General features: G+C 41.3%; 1 protein-coding gene across 1 annotated transcript in view; it reads right to left on the bottom strand.

Annotated features, from left to right (window-relative positions):
* Window positions 1-25,140, bottom strand: part of LOC114050078 (small conductance calcium-activated potassium channel protein 3-like) — a 284,782-nt gene that overhangs the window by 98,089 nt on the left and 161,553 nt on the right. The gene's annotated exons all lie outside the window — the stretch shown is intronic.

The raw sequence follows: 25,140 nt of genomic DNA, 5'->3' as shown, positions 1-25,140 counted from the left end.
CCTTCTAGCTCTGCCTCCTACAATGCTGTGATACCTGAGCCTTACGTTCCTCGTCAGTAAAGAAAGGATAACGTGACAGGCACTTCTGACCTTGTTAACTACCTATCCTCCCAGCACCAAATTCAGGGTTCAAGTCCTGCCTCTAACTGCAAGAATTTGGGCAAATCACTTAGCCTCTATGGACCTCAGCCTCCTCATCTACAAAATAAGATGGGTGGCCTCTGAGGTCCTTTCTAGACCTGGTTCTAGAATCCATTCGCCTTCATCTATGTTCTTGAGCAGCTAGGTAGTTCCTGGGATCAGGACTCAGGAAAACCTGAATTCAAATCCAGCCTCACACATTTACTAGTTGTGTGGCCCTGGGTAAGTCACTTAATCCATTTCTGTCTCAGTTTCCTCATCTGTAAAATGGGGGCAATAATAGCACCTAACTTACAAGATTGCTGTGAAGATCAAATGAGATAATACTTGTAAAGTACTTAGTAAAGTGCCCGGCACATAGTAAGTGCTTTAGCACAATGCCTGGCACATAGTAAGCGCTATATAAATGTTAGCTATTATTATAGTGTTTAGCACAGTGCCTGGCACATAGTAAGCGCTATATAAATGTTAGCTATTATTATAGTGTTTAGCACAGTGCCCGGCGCATAGTAAGTGCTTTAGCACAATGCCTGGCACTCAGTAAGCACTATATAAATGTTAGCTATTATTATAGTGTTTAGCACAGTGCCTGGCACATAGTAAGTGCTATATAAGTGGTAGGGATTATTATTATAGTGCTTAGCATGATGTGGAACACAGTAGGAGATTAATAAATGCTTGTTTCCTTCCCTCCTTCCTTGTGCAAATCACCTGACTTCTCTGGATCTCAGTTTTTTCCTCCAGGGATGAGATTAGATGGCCTCTGTGGTCTTGTTCAGTTCTACATTTATGGTCCTAGGTTCTCACATGTGTGCTGTGAGCATCTAGATGGACAACATGTATAAATCACTCTATATAGATGTCAGCCTCTATTAGGAGAAGCAGAACAGTGGCCTGCAAGGACTCAGGGCCCTATTCCGGACACACTGGTGACATTCAACTCATGAATGATGTCAGTTGATGACGATGATGCCAAAGTTATATACGGGGTGGTCCCACTAGACTCAGACATCCCGTTGGGGCTGTTTGGTGGACATGACAAGAAGTCCAGGCAGGCGTGGAGATGGGACTATTACAAGCAGTGACAGCAGCAGGTGATTGCCATGCCCTTTCATCCCTCTCTTCTCCCACCAAGCATGGGGATGGCTTCCACAGGTCTGATTGTTTAGCCCAAGCCCTGTTAGAGTACTCTCATGATACCATGTGTCAGCCCTCCCTCCCTTCCTTATTTCCAGCCCCACACAAAGATTCCAAGTATTCCAAGTACTACTCAAAGGTATTGCTATATCAAAGCTAATTATGTTGGCCTTTAATGAGCTCAGGAAAGGCAAGATACTGCAGCCTGGTACAGTGTGAGTGGTATAATAAAGTGAGCTTGGTCACAAAGGACAACAGACACTCAAAGCATCCTGATTAAACGGCCTGTTTGGCAGGTATTATGGCAGCCTTGCAAAATGACTGTGGGCCTGCCACAGGTACAGGGCAGAGGCAGTATGGTGCAGTGGAGAGAAAACTAGATTTGGAGTCCCAGGACCTGGGTTCAGATCTCTGCCTCTGTTATTTACTAGCTGTGTGTGACCTTGAGGAAACTACTGCTCTGGGCTCAAATTTCCATAGCTGTGAACTGAGAGGGTTGATTAGATCAGTCTGGTGAAGCCTATGGACCCCTTCTCATAATCATGTTTTTAAATAATTGAAGGAAATGTTAAATTACAGTTGAAGATTAGTGAAAATGAAGATGTAATTTTTTTTTCCATATACAAGTTCAGAGACCCTCCTCGTCCCCTCTTAAATCTATCTATTGACCTTTTGGGTGTCCATGGACCCCAGGTTAAGAACTGATTCAGAGGATGAAGCATTGGACTTCAATTCAGGAAGATGTTGAGTCATTTTTAACTGTGTCCAATTCTTTATGACTCCATTTGGGATTTTCTTGGCAAAGATACTAGAGTGGTTTGCCATTTCCTTCTCCAGCTATCTTTACAGATGAGGAAACTAAGGCAAACAGGACTTGCCTTGTTAATTATCTAAGGCCAAATTTGAACTCAGGAAGATGAGACTTCCTGACTCCAGGCCTGATGCTCTATCCACTGAGCCACCTAGCTGCCCTGAGTTCAGGAAGACTTGAGTTCAAATCCTACTTCAGAGACTTACTAGCAGTATGACAATTCACAACCTCTCTCAGCCTCAGTTTCCTAATCTGTAAAACGGGGATAATGATAGCACCTACCTATCAGGATTGTTGTGAAGATCAAACAAAAAAAATTTGTAAAACATTTTACAAACCTTATTAAAGCCCCATATAAATGTTAGTTATCATCATCATCATCATCATCATATCTTTAAGGTGTCTTCTGGCTCTTAAGTCCATTTTCCTATGCAATTAGCTTGGATTGAAAAGAAATCAGTCCTGCATGAGGCTTAGATGAGATTTTTCATGAAAATGGAGGTTGTTGGATGTGGAGTCCACAACAGACCTCAGTTCAAATGCCATCTCCTCTACTTACTACCTGTGTGACCTGCAGCAAGTAACAACCTCTCTGGACCCCACTTTCCTTACCTGTAAAATGAAGAGGATGGACTAGATGACCTCTAAAGACTCTAAATCTATGATTCTACATCCCTGAGCCTCAATTTCCTCATCTGCAAAATGATGGAGTAGAATAAGTGAACTGTGAGGTTCCTTCCAACTCCGAATGTATGATTCTATGATGTTACTTCCTGTCCCTGACCACATTTCTCATACCCATCCCTTTTCCTGTCTTAGTGGTGCACATTGCTCCTGAAGCCCACATGACCTTGCTGTCCTCTTGCTCATGACCACCTCTGCCCATTGAAATTCTACTCATCCTGCTCAAATCCCATCTCCTCCAGGACGTCTTTCTTCAACACTGTAGTTGGTAACAACCTTTTCTCCAACCTTCCAAATTCACAGAAGAGCATTTTGTTTGCCCCTCTCAGGGACTATCTTCTAATTACCACTCATATGACCTTAAGCTCTTCGAGCTTCACTTTCCTCATCTGTAAAATGGTGATAATTCTTGCACTAACCACTGCCTGAAGAAAGTACTTTGTAAACACAACAGAAATGTGAGTAATTTATTATTTATTATTATTATTTATATGTGTCATATCCCCCATTAGATTGTAAACTCCATGGAGGGCAGGGAACATTCCTTGGTATCCCTTTTCTTCCTCCTCCCCCCACCAATCCTAGCACTCGGCACACAGTAGGCATTTAATGAAATATTTATTCATTAAAAATTAAACTGGTACCACTATTAGGTCTGTTTCCCAAAGTGACCAGGGGAAAAAGAAAAGAACCCTTATGTTCTAAAATATTTATAGCAGCTCTCTGTGATGGCAAAGAACTGGAAATTGAGGAAATGTTCATCAATTGGGGAACGGCTGAACAAATTGTGGTATATGATTGTGATGGAATACTACTATGCTATAAGAAATGATGAGCTGTTTGATTTTAGAAAAACCTGGAAAGACTTGCATGAAATAATGAAAAATGAAGTGAGCAGAAGCATGAGAATGTTGTGTACTAGTACTGACAGCAATATTGTTTGAAGAATAATTGTGAATAACCTAGTTATTTTGAGTACTATGGATACTCAAATCAACTATAAAGGACCTATGAAGGAAGAGATTATCCACCTCCAGAGAAAAAACTGATAAATAGAAGTATGTATAATATGGTTTTACATATATTTATAAATCTTTGTCATATGGTGGCTTCTCTAGTGTGGGGTGGGGAGGGAGGGAGACAGTTTGGAACTTACAATGCAACAAAAAATTAATGTAATTTAAAAAGAAATTAACTTGAAACTGATCAAGTCCAAAGATAAGAGCATGTAGAGTTCTTCCTCAGTTCTTATACTTGGAGTTTCCTGCTGTAATGTTTTCATCTGTTATAAGAAAAATAGATGCCAGTCATAGGATCTTACAGAATCACCTTTGGAGAACTGGAAGTCAGTCACGTCAACAAGCATTTGTTAAACTCTGACTATGTGCCAGTCACTGTGCTAAGCACTGGGGATAAAAGAAAGGGAAAACCAGTCCCTGCCCTCAAGGAGCTCACATTCTAAAGGGAGAGACAACATGCAAATAACTGTGTACATACAAGGTATATACAGAATGGATAGAAAGCAATCTCAGATCAGAGACACTAGCATTAAGGGGGACCGGGAAAAGCCCCATACAAAAGGTAAGATCTGAGCTGAGTCTTGAAGGAAATCAGAGAAGCTGATCAGGAAAGAGGCACAGGTAAGGAAGAAAAGCAATCCATATCCTGGGGACTGCCAGGGAAAAGGCACAGAGTCAGGAAATGGAATCTTGTATTTAAGAAACAAGTAAGCCATACAGAACCACACAAAAAAAGGAATGTACATTGACAAGAAAGAAAGAGAGGGAAAGAAAGAAAAAAAGAAAGGAAGGAAGGAAGGAAGGAAAAGAAAGAAAGAAAGAAAGAAGGAAGGAAAGAAGGAAAAAAGAAGGAAAAAAGAAGGAAGGAAAGAAGGAAAGAAAGTTGATGTAGTTGAAACAGAGTACATGGAAAGGAGTAATATGTAAGACATCTGGAAATGTAGGGAGGGGCCAAGTTGTAAAAGGTTTAAATACCCAAGAGAGGACTTTATATTTGATCTTAGAAGAAAAAGGGAGACATTTGAGTTTATTGAGTAGGGGGATTACATGATCAAATTTATCCTTTAGGAAAAGCACTTGGTTCACTGAGTAGAGAACAGATGGTAATGAGAAGAGACTTGAGGCCGGGACACGAAATGGGAAGCTATTGAAAGAGTCCAGGTGAGAGGTGATAAGGGTCTGAACCAGGCTTATGGCTATGTGAATGGAGAGAAGGGACATATTGTAAATGACAATATTTGACAAGAGACTGGATGATACCAAGGTTAACAACCTGGGTAATGAGGAGTATCATGGTGCCCTAGACTTTGGAGGTCATCTTTTCCAACTCTCTAATTTTACAGATGAAGAAATTGAGGTGAGAAATGACTTACCTGCCCAAGGCCCCACATAGTTGTTGAAATGTATAGAGTGCTAGAATTGGAATCAGGAAAATCTGAGTTCAAATCCCGCTTTGCTTAATAACTACATGACAATGGGTCTCAACTTCTCTATGCCTCAGTTTCATCATCTGTATAAAGGGGATAATAATAGCACCTACTTTCCAGGGTTGTTGTGAGGATCAAATGAAATAATGTTTGTAAAGCACTTTAAAAACCTTAAAAGTTCTATTAAAATGTTAGTTATTTTATTATTATGGTTAAGAAGTAGTATTAGAACCTATGTCCTCTCACTCTAAACTCAGGGCTCTTTGTATTTTGCAACAGTAGCTTCCAATGAAGTCAGCATGGCTTTAATTGTATTAAAAAAATAACCTCCATACCCTTCCCCAAAAACTTTCCCTTCCCCCCACTTCCCCTCTCTGTGTCTGTCTCTCTGTCTGTCTGTCTCTCTTCCTCCCTCCCTCCTTTCTGCTCTCTCTCCTTCTTCCACCATTCTATCTCTCTCCAAAAAAAAAAAAATAGTCTGTGTGGCTGAGTCCAGGCTTTTCTATTTACAGGACTCTATCACCCATTAGCCTGACTTAATGGCAGATTAAAGGGTCTCCGTTGCTCTGGATTGCTGACAGAAAGACCACACCATAGCAACAAAACCAGCATGGCCAACTCCTCTAACACAAAATGGAAACTATCCATTCTGTAATGAAAGATTGCATCCAGTTACTATAGAAACCTGGTTCGTTCTGGGCCAAGGATTAAAGGAACTAGTGACAGAGTCCTTTGCTTGCTTGATAAGAATCAGGGTGTGATCTTCTCAGATCTGAAGAAAGTGGGTGGTTTTTGTGTTGGAAATGCAACATCAATAGGGTCTGGGTACCTTGAGATCAAGGCAAGACCACCTTGAGTACCATAGTCAAAAACTGTGTTCTCATCAGCTCTTCAAGTTTCATGTTCCTGTTTAGCTTTTCAAATAGCATCCTTCTCTTTCATAGGTCCTTGGCAGAGCCGGCTAGATACAAAGGTTTTCATAAGAAGTGGAAAAAGCCGTTCTAGTAGAGAGGCCATGTGGTATAATGGTCAGAACGTTGGATCGGGTGTTGGAAGATATGGGTTCAAATTCTGACTCTCATCCACTAACTGTGAATGGTCAGTTGGGCAATTGATTTAACCTCTTGGGGCTTTACTTTCTCATCTATAAAATGAGAGGGTTAAGTAGATGATCTCTAGGGTCCCTTCCAGTATTAAATCCCATGATCTGATAGGGGCCAGTATTTACCCGGTCACTATCAGCAACAAACGTGTTAAATGACTACTAGGTTCAATGCACTCTGGTAAGCAAAAATATCTATGTGGCTGAGACCCTGCTCTCGAGGAATGTATTACCTAATGGAGATTGGGGAGATTGTAAACTCCTGGGCAGGAACTGTCTTTTGCCTCCTTTTGGATCTCTAGCTCTTAGCACAGTGCTTAGTACACAATAGGTACTTAACAAATATTTATTGATTGATTAAACAAATAGCTAAACAAAAGTGAAGGGGATAGGACAATGGCTTCTGCAGATGCTGTAGCCCCTGCCTCCTTGAAGTCAGAGCTATTGAAGGGTCAGAAAGAAAGTTCTTTCCACCTAATTCCCTTGGCACTGTCAAATGGTTCAAGATCAGAAATGGACACAGTTTTATGAGTGGAAATAACACTAGAGAAGATGCACTGACCATCTGCTTTGTCCCTGTACCCTAAGGAACATGAGACCTTTCCATCTAACTTGCAGCTGAAAGTCTTCCTATATGTTTTGCTTCCCACTGTTAGAATGTGAGTTCTTTGTCGTCTACTTTTCTATTTGTGACTGCAGAGCTTTAGCATCATGCTTTGCACATAGTAAGTGCTTAATAAATGCTTATACATTCATTCATTCCAAGGAGAATTGTAAGAGGGGGCAAGGGCAAAGGATTATAAAATATTTGAGGGGGGAAAGATCTTTTTAGTATGGGGAATGAGGGAAGGCTTCATGGAAGAGGTAGCACTGGAGTTGGGCCTTGAGAACACAGAGGGATGTCACCAGGGGGGAGATGGTTGGGTGGAAGGGCATCCATCTCAAGCATCAGGAATTCATAACCAAAGAGGCAGAGATAGTTAAGTACAGGACAAGTCAAAGAGGAGCCCAGTTTAGCTGGAATTCAGAATAGATGAATGGGAATAGCATGAAAAAGGCTGGACACGTGGGTTGGAGCTAGATTAGGGGAATGCTAGCTAACATTTATATAGAACCTACTGTACTAAGATACTTTGTGATTATCACCTCATTTGATCCTTACAACAACCCTGGGAGGAAGGTGCTATTATTATCTCAATTTTACAAGTAAGAGAACTAAGGCAAAGAGAGGTTAAGTGATCTGCCCAGGGTCACACAGATAATGTTAGAAGCTGGATTTGAACTCAGATCTTCCTGACTTCAGGCCTGGCACTCTATCTACTCTGCCACCTGCTGCCTTAAAGTTTATATTTTATTTTGCTGGCAGTGGTGAGGCTCTGAAGTCTTTTGAGAAGAAGAAATAACATTGACAGAGGAAGACTGCTTAGAAAATGACTCTGGAGTTTTAAGCCAGTTACTATGATGATTAAAGGGCAGTTAGGTGAAGAAGTAGACATAGCACTGGGCCTGGAGTCAGGAAGACTCATCTTCTTGAGTTCAAATCTGGCCTCAGACACTTAGTAGCTGTGTGACCCTGGGCAAGTCACTTAACCCTGTAAAATGAACTGGAGAAGGAAGTGGCAAACCACTCTAATATCTCCGCCAAGAAAACCCCAAATGGGGTCACGAAGAGTTGGACACGACTGAAAAATGACTGAATAAATTTTGAACTTGGGTTCCTCTACAGCAGTGGTTCTCAACATATGGTCCAGGGATTCCTGGAGGTCCCTAAGACTCTTGAGGGGGACCTTGAGGTAAAAAATATTTTATAATAATATTAAGACATTTTAATTTCCAAAACAGCAAATATCAAGGGTATAACCTACATAAATATAGGCTCTTTTGGGTCCTCAATTGTTTTTTAGAGTGAAAAAGGATCCCAAGACCACACAATTTGAGAACCACTGACCTAGAGCTTGTGCCAAGGGAACGAGACTCAATCATATTCTAAAGTCATTTAAGAATGAACCCGAAGCTCCAGAATGGCCTTTTGGTGGAGAATGTTCCTGAGCTGAACCAGAACTAGAACCAAAGTGTAGAAGTTGCAGAGAACAGCTTTGGACTCAATAGTAGGAGGAACTTAACAATATGAGTTAAAAGGGCCTTCTGGCCTAGGGATAACATGGAGATGACTGAACCCCACAAAGTTATATGCATTGCCTAATGAGGTATAATTATAACAAGCTCCATGTGCCTCCCCCAAATAAACCTAAAATCCCTTATTGCCTCAAGGTAGTGTGTTCTCTATACACCAGGAAGGTCAGACCTTCAATCCAATTCATCAAGCAAATGGTCGTTATATGACCACATAGGATCATGGATAGACTCCTAGATTTAGAGCTGGAAGGGTCATTAAAGGTCATCTAGTCCAACTTCCTCTCATTTTAAGTATGAGGAAATTGGGGCCAGAAAGATTGAATGATTTACCCAAGGTCTTATATCTAGTAAGTGTCTAAGGCATGATTTGAACCCAGGTTTTCCTGACTCCAAGTCTGGAATTCTACATGTTGGGGATACTATAGAGGAGATTCCTGAATTGGGAAGGAGTCTGGACTACCTGACTTGAGATCTTCCTTCTGATTCTGAGATTCTAGGATTCTGCGATCTGTGACTCTATAAGAGAAGGTAACCTCTGTGGAGCAGAGAGGTGAAGGTGAAGGTCACTTCATGGCCTCTGTCCCAATATGGAACTTGTCACTCTGATTCAAGCTAATATTATGAAACCATTTATGTGTGGTTCATCTCAACCACAAGGCCAATATCTGAGTTACAATTAAGTGTTTTGTGGTGAGTCTGAGAAAAGGCCATGGTGGTAATGGAACAATGGACCACAGTCAAGGTTTGGAGAGTTTGGACTTGCCTTTTTAATAATGAATTTCTCTCAGGTTCAGAGTCCCAAACGAGAACTACTACTGGCATTTAAATAGCACTTTAAGATTTGAAAAGTAGTTTATATATATTGTTATTTGAGCCTCTTAGAACACTGTGGAACAAGTACTACAAGTATCTTTATCCCCACTTAACAGGTGTGTAAACTGAGACTCAAAGAAGTTAAATGTCTTGCCCAGGAGTGGGGAACTTGCAACCTTGAGGCCACATGTGGCCCTCTAGGTTCTCAAGTGCATCCTTTTGACTAAATCCAAACTTCACAGAACAAATCCCCTTAATAAAAGAATTTGTTCTATAAAACTTGGACTCAGTCAAAAGGCTGCACCCATGGACCTAGAAGGCCACATGTGGCCTCAAGGCCACAAGTTCTCCACCCCTGGTCTTGCCTGTGGTCACATAGTTAATGAGAGTTAGAGGTTAGGATTTGAACCTAGGTCCTTTTGACTTCAAAATCAGTGTTCTTTCCACTCTACTACACTGCCTTTCATGACAAGAAAAGTACTGGGAAATTTGCTCGGGTACTGGTGAGATAAACTGTACCTTGAGAGTTCAGGAGAAAGATGAGTAATGACCCACAATTCCTAGTAATCTGTGCCTCCTGATCAGATATCACAGAAAGTTGTCATTTTGAATTGTTCATTTTCGAAAGTTCATTAACCTTGGAGGGCAAAAGAAAGTCTAAATGACATTTCTCAGAATTCCACATGGCCTTGGTGTTTTCGTCTCTGTCATTTAAATTCTTTCATTTAAACAGTGGCTGCATTGTTTGTGCCAAATAAACTCTGGAAAAACATGGCAGTAATGTCGTAGAAATCTTCCATGGGAAGATACTTGAGTTATACACACTCAAGCATCCTGACTGGGGAATCACTGAGAAGCCAGAGGGCTGAGGGAGGGGAAAGGGTATCCCCAAACAGATGGACATGAGCATATCCATGAAACATTCTCAATTAGCTCCTCCCTATGTGCCCTGTGTATAAAATGAGGACCCAGTTCTCAATAGCTTCGTTTTTCTGCCTTTCCATCTGGAGTCAGTATCTTCTTCACTTATTAATACAGAGTCAGTCTGAGGATGAGTGATTTGTATTTAACATTTGGTGGTTGAGACCTTGTTCTCCTGAGGTGTTGTTGTGCTCTTCCAGATACTTGCATCCTAGAGACATAGTGGTTCTATTGCTGATTCAGCTCACTTTTAAGACTTTCAAACTCTATCTACCAGGAGCCTGGCATAGCAGAAAGATGAGATATAGAGTCAGACGACCTGATTTCAAATCTCAGTTCTGCTACTTTCTATCTATGGGACCTCTTGGCTTCAGTTTCCCTATCTTCACAATTCGAGTGTTGGCTAAGGAGATCAAGGAAAGAGTCAATGGTCCTTTGGTACAAAAAAAACCTGTTTGTTGTTCAGTCATGTCCAACTCTTGATGACCCCATTTGGGGTTTTCTTGGCAAAGATACTGGCATGGTTTTCTATTTCCTTCTCTAGCTCATTTTACAGACAAGGAAATTAAGGCAAACAGGGTTAAGTGACTTGCCCAGGGTGCTAATTGCCCAGAGCTAGGAAGTGTCTTTGGGCAGATTTGAACTCAGGAAAATGAGTCTCCTTGATTCCAGGTCCCTGACTCTATCTACTGCACCACCTAACTGCCAATATTTGTTATGATGGTTTTCTTTGTCTTTCTTCTTCCCAATGGTGGGAGGTGGGATGGAGAACAAATAATTGCTGGATCATTTCCAAAAATAAAATTTAATTTAAAAAATGATGAGGTTGGATTAAATACTTTCTGAGGTCTCTTCTAGCCCAAGATGTATGATCTATGACCAGATGATCCTTAGGGTCACTTTCAACTCTAAAATCCTATGCTACTAAAATAGTCTAAGTTTGAATGCCTTCTGAGTGGATGGCATCATCTTGTATACTATGAGACTTTACCAAACAGAGATGAGCAAACTAGGATGCAATGATAAAAACTGGGTATATAAAGTATGAAGTATTTTAATTTCATAGAGCTAGATTCTAGTCAATTCCCCTCTACAGAGCCTATGTAAAATTCTTATTATTCTAGACCAAGACTTTATTTTCTGCTGCTCACTGGCTACAAAAGAGGTTGTATAGTGTGGTAGATAGAGAGATGGCCTTGAAATCAAGAAAACCTGGGCTCAAGATTTGCCTTTAACACATATAGGCTGTGTGTGACTCTGGGCAAGTTACTTTGCCTCTTAGTTCTCCTCTGTCCAAGACTGGAAGTTGCAGAGAAGGTGTTACGTGCATTGGTAGAGGGACTTTCCTTACCCAGGAGCTCCCTCTCACTAGCTCTGTGACCTTCAACTAACTATTCATGTTCCTTCAGTTTAGTTATTGGTTCTATGAGAGACTTGGACTAGAGAGGCATGGACTTAACATTCCTTCCATCTCTAAAACTATGATTCTATAGCAGGGGTAGGGAACCTGTGACCTCAAGGCCACATGTGGCCCTCTAGGTCCTCAAGTGTGGCCCTTTGACTGAATCCAAACTTCATAGGTTTGTACGTTGCATTTTGCACAGGCTGCACTTGAGGACCTAGAGGGCCACATGTGGCCTTGAGGTCGAAGGTTCCCCACCCCTATTCTATAGGTTCAATGCCCTCAAAAGGCTTGCAATTGGTGAGAGAAGAACCTTGTCAGAATTAAGAGTAGGGCAGTAAACCTGCAAAGGGGACAGCTATGGGATTGAAAGCAGGTGGTACAATGGGAAAAGAAACTCATAATATGTATAGCTTTACTAGGAAGCAAGCCCCTTAAGGGTTTCACACCATTAAAGTAGCTTCCCCTGGCAGTGAGTGCTGAACATTCATTTGACTCAACCAGTGGCATATACTGCTTGTGGTTTGGACCTTGACAGCTCCCAACACTGGGATATCGGAGAAACCCAGGGTCTGGGACATCCTGTCACATTTGTTTCAATTGAATTCTTTAACACCTTAACTCATAAAAGAATGTCTAGTGTACTTTTGACTGTCTGAATCAGTTTTTCATGCTGTATTTATTTTCATTTTTGTTCCTGAAGGCAGGGACTACTACTCTCCCTCCTCATCTATGCCTCCTGGCTTCCTTCAAGTCCCAGTTAAAAGCACATCTTCTCCAAGAAGTTTTTCCTGATCACCTTTAATACTAGTGCCTTACCTCTATTAATTATCTCCAATCTATCCTATTTCTTGATTATATGTAGTTATTTGCATGTTGTCTTCCCTATTAGACTGGGAGTTTCTTGAGTGCAAAACTGTCTTTCTTTATATTCCTAGCACTTAGTATGTTGCCTAGAGCATAGCAGGTGCCTAATCATTGCTTGCTTGATTGTTGTTATTAAGGGAAGCCACTGGGTGGTGGAAAATACAATTGATTTCAGATCAGAAGGCCTGGGTTTGAATACTGACTGCTCTGTAGTTTACCAGATGGATGGACTTAGTCAATTTACCTCCATAGTTTCTTCATCTACAAAATGGGAATGATACCACACTGTGATGACTGACTTTGATAGACTTGGCTCTTCTCAGCAATGCAAGGATCTAAAACAACTCCAAAAGATCACGATGGAAAATGCTATCCACATCCAGAGAAAGAACTACAGAGTCTGAACGCAGATTGAAGCATACTATTTGCTCTCCTTTTCCTTTGTTGTCTTGCTTTATTGTTTCATTCTCATGGTCCTTCCCATTAGTTCTAATTATTCTTTATATCATGACTAATGGGAAAATAAGCTTAATATGAATGTATAAGTACAGCCTATATCAGATTGTACACCGTCTGGGGTAGGGGGAGAGGAGAGAGAAGGGGAGAAAATTTAAAACTCAAAATCTTATGGAAGTGAATATTGAAAACTAAAAATAAATAAATAAATTATTTTTTAAAATGGGAATGATAATACCTTGTTCTGGTATAATGAAAAAAATGCTGGATTTAGAGTGAGGAAGATATAGATTTAAATCTTTCCTCAGGTACTGACTACTATGTCCCCCTGGGCAAGTCACTTGACCTCTATATAGGGTCATCAGTTTCCTTATCTTTAAAAAAAGGGGGATTGGACTCAATGATCTTTAAGGTCCCTACCAGCTCTAAATCTATGACCCCATTATCTCCCAGAGTGGTTGTGGGGATCACATGAGATGACATATAAAGCACTTCATAAACCTTTAAGCATCATCTAAAGATCAGCAATTGTTGTTGTTGTTATCATCATCATTATTCAGGATAAATAAAAGCTTATAGTTGAGTCATTGCATTTTTTTATATCATTCTATTTGGAAAGGTTCAAGGCCTGTTAGGTTCTTTATTTAAGCAGAATCTTTCATAAAAATGTTCTTCACTGTTGGCTGCTTAAATATTTACCAATGGGGAAAAAACCCTTTCATTCTTGAGCAAAGCTATATTTTCTTAAAATTAAGCAACAGAAAATTGGAAAAGCTTTTTAAAATATTCTACTGTTCCCTCTTTCCAGGAGGAAAAAAATACACTGGAGTAGAAATTTCTATCTTTTTCTATGGACATGAAAAAAAAAACAAAAGGAGAAAATAAAAGATATATATATTTTTAAAAAAATAATACTACTTTTTAAAGAAAACCTCTCCCTGGAGCAAGTAGCCTGCATGCACACCATTATGATGGGGGTTTCCATGGAAACGACATCAAAAGTCCAGTAATACCTAATTAGGTTTTCCCAGAGTACAACAGCTGATTGCTGGTGATGAAATGAGCCCCTGGGTTTGCTGTGATGGTTAGCATAAAATTTCCCATCCGCAAACACACCATGAAATCTGGGGGAGAAAAAGGGAAGGAACCAGGAAAACCTGGCCAAGAAAGAGAGATTGGCACATGCTAAGAGCTCTTTTCCAATGAGAGGGGATGAGTGAATAATGGTATATTTCAGCGAAGGTCTGGAAGAGTGTGCCAGGAGATGTGGGACTGGGGCCATCACAGGTGCTTTGCTTCAAAGACGATCTTTCATATTAGCCAACTCTGCACCTTTCTTTAAATAGAAAAAGCCTTCTCTATCTCCAATTACTTCTGGTTTAATGAGTTCCAGAGCACTGGGACAACACAATTTAATTAATCAAACATTTATAAGTGCACTTTACTACCACTCACTGTACAACACGCTGGGAATATAAAGGTGAAAACAAGAGTCCCTGCCCTCAAGAAGTTTACATTCTACTGAGAGGATACAATCTGAACACTGAAAAGTAAATACAAAGTAATTACAAGCAGTGGAGAGAGTACTGTTGGGGGGTTGGGATGCAAAGAGCAGAGAAGGATGAGGAAAGTCTTCATTTCAGAGGCGGCATCTGAGCTGGGCTTTGAAAGGAACTAGGAATTCTAGGAGGTAGGAGTGGAAAGGAAGTAGATTCCAGACATCAGGAAACACTTAGACAAAGGCAAAGGTGAGAGATGGACAGAGCAGAATAAGGGCAGCTAGGTGGTCTAACGGATAGGGCAACCAGCCCTGGAGTCATGAGGACTTGAGTTTAAATCCCACCTTAGACACTTAGTAGCTATGTGACCCTGGCCAAGTCACTTCACCCTGATTGCCTCCCAAAGGAAAAAAAAAAGAAAAGAAAAGAGCAAAATAGTTTGATTGGAAAGTGGAGTTCATTAAGGAGAATAATATGAAATTAGACTGAAGAGTAGAAGGGGTAGTCACATTATGGAAGGCTTATTTTCCAGGCTGAGGATTTTCCTCTAGAAGCAAATAGGGTGTCAGTGGTGTGATGTCCTAAATCAACCCCTTTTGGTGGGGCTGGAGAAGGGAAGTTTTCCCCAAGGTGAAGTTGACAGAGCAGTTGTGATGTAGGTCACTCAGTCTAGTCCCCAGTAACCGCTTTAATAGTTTTACTGGGGTCTTGCTTTCATTTCCCTTGACTGCCGGACACCAATGGGGACCTAAAATGTTTTCTTTTATCTCCAGGTCCTTGGAAATGAAAGCCTGGTCATAGCATTCAAAACACAATTTACCAGACTGTTCATTCAACAGATTTTTTTTTTATTAAATGGCAGTTGGACCTAAATATAATGCCAATTATAGTAACAACACTCAAATTTTTATAGTGCTTGGTGGTTGACAAAATATTTTCTCCATAACAGCCTCTTTGAGGTATTTAGAAGAGGAAACTGAAACACAGAAAGATAAAGTGATTTGCCCAAGATATCATGGCTAATAAGCTGTGGGAAAGGACCCAATAAAGCACTGATGGATACTTATATAATGCTTTAAAGTTTGCAAAACACTTTTAGTTTAGTTAGAGAGCTAGGGTGGAGTCCAGAAAACCTGAACTCAGTCCTCCCTCTGATCCATCTTAGCTGTGTGACTTTGGCCAATTTTTTTAACTTCTCAGTGCCCCAGGCAATTCTTGAAGACTTTAGAAGGCCCAGAGGTTGTTGATCTGCTTTTGATTGAGAGAGTTTCCTTTCCTAAGCCTCCAAACCAAGAAAGGTCTTGCATCAAAAGAAGAAAAATCCTTTAGTACTCACCTTAAAGAGTTAAAATCTTGTTGAATGAGAACATCAGCTAAGGCTGTACTGATTGCCACTCATGGGCCACCATGACTGCTAATCAGTTATACTAAGAGAAGCAAGACAATGTATGGCCAAGGTCCCAGGGATTATCTCTCAGTCTTTTATTTCCTTTTAATTATATACTTATTTACTTATCTATTTACTTCTTCATTCATTCATTTATTTTTGATCACGGAAGCACCATTTGTTATAAGCCTACTGCTCAAAGATACCTTGTCTTTATAGATGGCCTTCTTTCATCTCTTTCAATTTTTTGTTTCCTTTTAATTATGTATTTACTTACTTCTTTCTTTAGTCATCCATTCATTTATTTTTAACCACAGAGGCACCATTTGTCATTGGCCAACTCCTCAATGATACCTTGTCTTTATAAATACCTTCTTTCAATTTGTTATGAGGCTGCTACATTGAACTTGATGCAGGTGTGAAACCATTGTTTGAAGAGTTATCAGGCTGTAGAGCTGACTCAATTTCTAACCAGATCAGAGTGGGGGAGTTTTCTGAGCTTCCTGCTGTGAAGGATGCAGGACAGTGTGCTAGAAAGAGCTCTAGGCTGAGGAGGAGAAAGCCTGGGTTCTACTCGGAGGTGTGCCAGTAAATGTTTAACAACCAGCTCTCCAAGATTTCATGATACACTTTTCAGTTTAGTCTGCATTATTAACACTTCCTCCATCATTTTCTTAAGTCCAGAACATCAATAAAACAATAAAGCAGACCTTGCTTTAGTAGATTTTTCCAGTTTCAGAGGTGGTAAATTCTCATACTGAAAATTTAAGAGTCTGCTTTTGTTTTGAGCTGGCTCTCGTTCATCCCTGATTCTAGGTCTAGCTTAGCCACTTACCTGTAATAAGGATAAATGTAAATAGAGTAGTGCTTGGGTTCAAAAAATCAATTACACAAGTGCAGGATGGGGTAAATATGACTAGAAAGCATATTTTACATAAAAAAGACATGGGAGTTTTAGAGGACTGTGAACTCAAAATGAGTCAGAACTATGATGGGACAGCCAAAAGAGTCTAGGCAATCTTAGGCAACGTTAATAGCATACTAGCCAGAACAAAGGAGATAGTCTTGCTAATCTATACCCTGGCCAGGGCATACCTGGAAAAGTGATTATAACAATAGGTGACAAGTTTGCCAAGTATTTTACATATATCATCTCATAGGATAAATATTGTGATCTGGTTGAGGTGCAGCATTTTAAAAGGGCATAGATTGTAATGTGTGCAGAGGAGGGTGACCTGGATAATGAGGGGATTCAAGTTTATTCCACACTAGGAGCATTTGAGGGAACTAGGAATGTTTAGCATGCAAAAGAGAAAACTTAGAGAGTATATGAATACTATGTTCAAATACGTGAAAGGTTGTTACATGAAAGAGAGAACAGACTTGTCCTGCTCAGCCTAACAGGGCACAACTAGGTGCAATGTGTAGAAGTGAAAGGGGAGGTAAAACTTTCCAGTCAGTTGGAACTGTCCATAAGTGGGCAGCTAGGTGGTGCCATAGTGTGCAGAGGGCCAAGTTCAAACATGGCCTCAGACACTTCCTAGCTCTATGACGGAGCAAGTCACATAACCCTGTTTGCCTCAGTTTCCACATCTGTCAAATGAGCCGGAGAAGGAAATGGCAAACTGATCCAGGATCTTTGCCAAGAAAACCTCAAATAGGGTGACAAAGAGTCGGGCATGACTACAAAACGACTGAACAACAACAACAAATGGAATGGCTGCCTCTGGGAGTAGCAAGCTCCCTGTTACTGGAGTTACTTAAGTAGAGGCTAGGTGGCCTCTTGTTAAGGATGTTGTAGAGAGGATTCATGATCTTATAGATTTGTATTGGGAGACCTCTGAGTCTTGCCTTTCATCTCCTGCCTCCATCCACATCTTTGCGAAGGTTATCCATCAACAAGCACTTGCTAAGCACTTATTAGGTTCCAAGCACTGTGCTAGGCACTGGGGATACAAAGACAGGAGTGAAACTGTTCCTGTCCTAGAAGACCTTACAGTCTAACCTGGGAATGCAACATGTTCATCGAAACATACACAAAATGGATACGAGGTGTTTTGGGAGAGTGGGGGTAGAAAGCACTGGCAAATGGAGATCAGCCCAGCCTTCATGGGACTTGAGTTAAACCATGAAGGAAACTAAAGTTTATGAGAGGAGTGAATTTCCGGCATGTGGGACAGTGTGAAAGGCTGCCCGTGAGACCAGTTTGACTGAATTGTAGATATGCAGAGGGGAATAAAGTGTAATAAGGCTGGAAAGACATATTGGATACAGGTTAGAAAGAACTTTAAATGCCAAGGAGTTTCTATTGGATCCTGAAGTAAGAGGAATTCATTGGAGTTTATTAAGTAGGTAGTGACACAGTCAGATTATATTATATTATATTTAGGAAAACCCTGGTGGTAGCTGTGGATTGGAGTGGGGAGATACTGGAAACTTGGAAACCAGTTAGGAGGCTAGTGCAATGGTCCAGGAGAGAGGTGATAAGGGCTTGAACTAAGATGGTGGCTGTGTGAGTGGAGAAAAGGCCAGAGATGATATGGTGATAAAAATACAGTCTGGCAACTGAGTGGATATTGAAAGGAGCAAAAGTGAAGAGTTAAAGATGTTGCCAAGATCCCAAACACCAGGGACTCAAAGGATGGTGGGAAAAGGGAAGTTAAGAAAAGGGATGGTTGGAGGAAGGAAGGGGAAACAAGGCAATGAGTTTTGGACATGTTGAATTTGCAATGTCTATGAGATATCTAGTTTGAAATATTTGGTAGGTAGTTTGTGATGTGGGATTGGAACTCAAGAGTGAAGCTAAGGCTAGATATGTAGATCTGGAAGTCATCTGCATAGAGATAAGAATTTAATCCACAGGAGCTGATGAGGTCACCATGTGAGAGAATGGGAAGAGAGAAGAGAGCAAGGGAGAGAGCTCTGGGATATATCCATAGTTAGAGGCCATGATGTGGATAGTTAACTAGCAATGAAGACTGAAAAGGAGTGGTCATACAGGTAGAAGTAGAACGAGGAGAGAGCAAAGTCATAAAAATACAGAGAAGAGAAAGTATCCAGGAGGAAAGGATGGGGTCAACAGTGTCAATGCTACAGAGAGGTCAAAAAGGATATGGACTGAGAAAAGGCTATGGGATTTGTCAATTAATTTGTCAACTGGGAACTTCAGAGAGAGCAATTTGGGTTGAGAAGGGTTAGGGTTGGGTTAGGAAGGCAAATTGCAGAAGACTGAGAAGTGAGGAAGTGGAGAGGAAGTGTAAGCAACAAGTATAGACAGCTTTTGCTAGAAATTTCACTGGAAAGTGAGAAGAGATACAGGGTGATAGCTTGAGGGGATGGTAGGGTTTAATGAGGGGTCTTTTCCCCAAAAAACTGAGGAGATGAACATGTTTGTAGGCAGCAGTGAAGGAACCAGAAGATAGGGAGAAATTGATTAGGGGGGTGGGTGATCATGGAGATGATCTGCTGGAGAAGATGTGAAAGGAAGAGTTTAAGGGATGGGTTTAAGAGTACACATGTGAAGAGCTTTGGTGAGAATGGTTACCTCTTGTTCAGAAACTAGAGTAAAGGAGGCATGTTATCCAAGAGATGAAGAAAAGGGTAGAAGAGGGAACTCACAATGGATGGCCATTATTTTCTCAGTAAAGTAAAAGGCAGTCAGTTGTGAGGGTGTAGAGAGCAGTAAGTGGATATTTAAGGAGAGAGAAGATTAAGAATATCCATTGTGGGGAGTGGGTTAGAAAATCAATTAAGGAGTAGTAAAAGGATTACTTTGGGCAGTCAAGTTCTGGATGGGATTAGACAACATAAATCTGTAGTGGATCCAGTCAGTATGGTTCTATGACTTTCTCCAGCTCTATAATAAATGGCAAATGAATAGAAGAGGAACAGTTAGTCCAATGGTGTCATCCAAACCTAAAATGCATGTCTTTCTCACCTCCACTTTCCTTCAAAACTGAGCTCATGTGCTACCTCATATATGAGGCCTTTCCAGATCTATTCCCCTTCCCCCATAGCCCAGCTACCAGTGCTGCCCAAATCACCTGGCATTTATTGTGTATACATATGTGTATGTGTTTTCTCCCCCATACAGAATATAAGATTCTTGAGAGCAGAAATCTTTGTGTTTGTTTGTCCAGTACTTAACATAGTACCTGGCATACAAAAGGCATCAAATAAATGTTTGTTAATTGAGTACAACTCAGATTCTATGACTTATGACATTTGCTTCTATTTCCATAGGTTTATTACTAATAAGGTTAAACACAGATATTCCTTAACTCATACAACTTTAGAACTAGAAGGAACCTTGGAAATTATCCAGCGCAACCACTTCATTTTACAGATGGGGAAACTGATGACGAGGGAGCTTCAGTGAATTATTTGGCCAAGATCAGACAGATGGTAATTAGCAGAGCTGGGACTTGAACACAAGACCTCTGACATTCAATACAGTGTGTACTCTTTCTATTAGGCTACCTCTCTACATGTTTCCTACCTTAGTCTGAGCAAAACTTCAGAAAAAAAAATTTTAAAATATGGAGCTGTCAATAGCTCAGTCAATCGGCAAACACTGATTAAGCACCAGGCATAAGAACAGAATTATCACAGAATCGCAAAGTTGGAAGGGACCTCAATCCAATCAATTCCTGAACAAAAATTTGCTCTGCAGCATTCCTGACAAATGGCCATCCAGCCTTTGCTCGAAGATTTCTAGTGAGGAGAAGCCAATCACAGCCCAATACAGCCCATTCCACTTTGGGATACCTATTTGTCAGGAAATTTTCCTTTCATCAAACCTAAATCTACCTCTTTAAATTGCCACCCATTGTTCATAATCTTGCTCTCTGGGAACAAACAGAACAGTATTCCCTCTTATGTATGATGCTTTTCAAATACTCCATTCTTTCTTTGCCTATATCTCTCAAATTTCAGTTCCTCCTCTTCCTTCTTGTGCTATACATTGCTAAGGAAAGGGGTTGCTAGGGGATGGCTGACCATAGACCCATTTCCCCTTAAAGGCTCTTTAGCAACACTTTGGCCCAGATGAAATGGCTTACAATCCTCTTTGACTTGTCAGGCAACTGGTCATGCTCTTTGGTAGCTGAGCCACCTCCTGGGGAGGGGTGCAGGGTGGGGGTGGGGGGTCTGTTCCTATCGTGCAGGGTTTTGTTTTGCTCATCAGTTTGTTTCTTTAAAAAGCTGCTGGCACTGGTTCTCATCACTCAAGAGTGAGGTAATTGGCTTGTTAGAATTCTCCTCCACCCGCCGTCGAGAAGAGGAGATGTGAGAGAGCCCAATCCCAGGCAGAGAAATAAGTCTCTCACATATGCTTTTGAAATCATCCTGCATCCGCTTGCCTGACTGAAAAGCACATCAGGTAGTTTGGTCATGGCAGATGAAACATGAAAATGCAGGCAAGAGCTTGGGCCTGCCTGCTGGCTCCCAGCAAGGGGAGGTGGCTGGTCATCATGATCTCATATCACAGAAAGCCTACGAGCTGCCCTTGTTCTGAGCACTATGTCCCTATAAAAGGGTCCCTGATCTGATTACTGGCTTGCTCCTGGATTCTTGCCAAGATGCCACGGACAGCTCTGTTACATCCAGAGTGGGAATAAGATCCAGTTGCTAGTAAGTAATACAAAAGGATACCCTGCCTCTCTGGTTCTCCAAGGGGTAGTTCCATCTTGACATCCCCCCAACCCCAAGTACCACCCATACATCTAAAATGGAGCTCATGACGGAAAATCCCCCCCAAAACCTCCTCCTCTTCTTTGATATATGACTATTCACCCACTTTCCCAAACTCAAAACCTTTGACTCTTTCCTCTCCCTCACATTTGGTATTCAATCGGTTACCAAGGTCTGTCACTTCTGCCTCCTTATCATCTCTCCTGTTCTTCGTTTTCTCTCTATTCCCACTGCAGCCCAGGGTAGTACATGCCCTCGGTACCACCCACCTGGACCAATGTCATAGTTCCCTCTTCCTCCCGCCTCCACTCTTTTCCTTTCCACCAATGCCAGGTTAATCTCCCTTATGTGCCTATCTGGCTACGTCAGCATTTTGCTCAAAAACCTTTAATGGTTCCCTACTGCTTTTGCTCATGTTACATCCCTGTGCTTGGAATGCCTTTCCCCTACCTTCCACCTGCTGAAATTCCATCCATTCTTTAAAAATACAAATCCAATGCCATCTTTTCTAGAAAGCCACCCCTGAGCTTTCAGTAACAAGGAGTTTTTCTTCCTCAGAACTCATGTAGCACTTTGCAGTCAGTCAACATTTATCAAGCATATGTACTTCTTGCAATTATCTTTTATTATAGGTATTTACGTATTTTTCCTATCTCCCTACTACACAATAAGCTTCATGTGGGCAGGAACCATGCCTTATCTAAATCTTGTCCTACCTTCAGTGCTTAGCCTAGTGTTCTTTATACAGTAGACACCTAATAAATGTTTGTTGAATTGAATTGAAGTGGTAGCCAGGGAGAGGGGGAGAAGGGATGTGTAGCTCAGGGACTGTGGGAGAAATGTTCCCCAGAGACCAAGGAAAAAGATGTGGGAACAGAGAGGACCTGGAGGGAACAGAGCAGTGCGCTAAATGAAGCCAGCTGTGGCTCCCTTCCCCGGGCCATGGCAGCTGTTCCTTCTTCAACTGATGGGGCAATGGCAAATTTCTGCTTTTGCAGGGAAAAGGCAGTTCTGAATGGGTCATTTCCTGAAAAGTTTTAAATTTATTTCCAGTGGAAAGATTTTTCAGGGTGTGTTTATTTTTTTTGTGGGTGGAGGGGGAAAAGTACAGAGGTGGGTGGAGTTGATATCCATGAAGTGAAGGTTCAGGAATGGTCCCCTAAACTGTCACTGATAATTTAAGTCTTGGGGCAGCTAGGTGGTATAGTGGATAGAGCACTGGCCCTAGAGTCAGAAGGATTTGAGTTTGAATCTGGCCTCAGACACTGCTGTGTGACACTGGGGAAGGAAGGAAGAAAGAAAGAGAAAGAAAGAAAAGATTTAATTTTGTATCCCTCTCAGCTTCTAGAGCCTTCCTCCATTAAATAACCTCATATTTCCATCTGCCCCCCAACTTTCAGAATTCTTCACCTAAGGGTCTTTTCCTGTTCACTATCCCCAGGACCAAACCAAGCCACAAGCTTCCTTACCTTATACCTTCACCCCCAGGGACTTTTTCAGGTATCCCTCCTGATATTCCCATCTCCTACCTCTCTACCAGACTCCCTTGTCCATACCTCTGCCTCTTCCTGCCTACTATGAGGCCAGCTTCCCAGGTCACTACATAACCATGGGGTTGAACCTTGAAGAGGGGCCTGGAAGAGTCTAATTATATGCTTCTTTCAATGGACCTGCTTCCCAAATTGAACAATCTTTGATACTCTCCCTGGACTCACTACTCTTCAGAGGTTAAGATACTCCTACCTCCTCTCTCTCTCTCTCTTTTGCTTTTTGATGAGGCAATCAGGGTTAAGTGACTTGCCCAGAGTCACACAGCTAGTAAGTGTCAAGTGTCTGGGGCCAGATTTGAATTCAGGTCCTCCTGACTCCAAGGCTAGAGCTCTATTCACTGCGCCACATAGCTGCCTGGCCATACCCAATCTCTTGTCAAATTCTGACATAATTTCCCTTGTACATGTTGTCTTTGCTCTACTCGCACAGCTAGAACTGTACCTCAGGTCCTCAACACCTCTCACCTGGAGTGTCACAATATCCTTCTAACTGCTCTCCACTCCAATCCATCCTCCATTTCACTGCCAAAGTGACTTTCCTGAAGCATAATGTAAGTCTGACCACAGTGGTGCCACCCCCACTAAACTCTAGTGGTTCCCTATTACTTCCAGGATCATATATTAAGACCTCTGTTTGACAATTAAAGCTTTGTACAATGTAATTCCACCCCACATTTCCAGTTTGCTTACACTCTACTATCCTATTGGTTCTCTATGGTCCAACCATAATGGCCAACTGCTGTTCTTTGCATGTGACAGTTGATCTCCTGACTCTGCGTTTTTGCATCGGTTGTCATCATGCCTAGAATGCTCCATCCTCATCCACAAATACTCCTTCCCTCAGAGATCACCTTCCATATACTCTATATATATGCACCTAGTCATTTACATACTGTCTCCCCAACTGGACCGTGAGCTTTTGGAGGGGAGGGATTGTCTTTTGCCTTTCTTTGTATCCCCAGCACATAGCCTGGTACCTGGCCCATCATAAGTACTTAGTAAATTAGTGTTGACTAACAGACATCTCACTTCAGACAAGATAAAATAGAATGATTATAGCTCCTTGAAGACAGAGAATGTTTAGTTTTTCACTTGATATTCCCAGTGCACAGTACTTAGCACTTAATAGGCACATAATCAATGTGTGATTGACTATATCGCCATCCATGGCCACTTTCTTCAGCTCCAGATAGATGGTCATCTGCTAGCTAGGAATCCAAAGTCCAGGTCCTCTCTGTTCCAGCCAAGTGGGTAAAAAATCTGTAGATGATTACATGGGAGTTTTAGTAAAATTAGGTGGTAAATGGAATGATCTTTAAGTTCCCTTCCAAATCTAAATTGTATCATCTTCAACTACATGTAGGATGTCCCTTTGGCACCTCATAGTAGATCTAGAACTCAGAGGGACTCTAGAGGTCCTCATCTAGTCTAACCCCATCATTTTACAGATGAGACAACTGAGTCCCAATGACTTGTCCTAAGTGAAACAAGTAACATACATCAGAGGCTAGATTTGAACTCAAGTCTCCTAATTCCATAGCCAGTACTCTTCCTATTGTACCAAACCATCTCAAGCTCACACTATCCAAAACTGAAACTGTTATCTTTCCATTAAACCTGCTCCTCCTTCCAACTTCACTGTTTCTTCCAGTAGTGCAACCCCATGCTTCCAATATTCCTGACTTGGGTGCTGTCTTTGTTCCTTCTCCCCTACCTTCTAACACAAAGCAGTTACCAAGCTCTGTTAACCTACCCCTGAAAAAGCTCCTTCATCCAACACTTCTTTCTGTTCCCACTACCACAACCTTAGTACAGGTCCTCCTTACCAACTCAATGAGATACATTTTGTAGAGGCAGTCTTAAATGCTTCTAATCATTCATAAGTCTTTTGATTCTTCATGAATCAAAGATCAAAATCTTTTTTAAATGGAAAACACCTTTAATATTCCTAGGATCTATGATTTTATTGAAGTACTTGGTCCCATCATGAAACCCCTTTATGCCTTAGTTACAGGTGTGGTAACCTGTGGCCTTGATGCTACATGTGGCCTTCTAGGTCCTCGGGTGTGGCCTTTTGCCTGAGTCCAAGTTTTACAG

This window comes from Vombatus ursinus, unplaced genomic scaffold (genome assembly GCF_900497805.2).
Source record: "Vombatus ursinus unplaced genomic scaffold, bare-nosed wombat genome assembly UNPS02014798.1, whole genome shotgun sequence".
In the NCBI taxonomy this organism is placed as follows: Eukaryota; Metazoa; Chordata; class Mammalia; order Diprotodontia; family Vombatidae; genus Vombatus; species Vombatus ursinus.
This window is presented reverse-complemented; position numbering and strand designations above follow the sequence as displayed.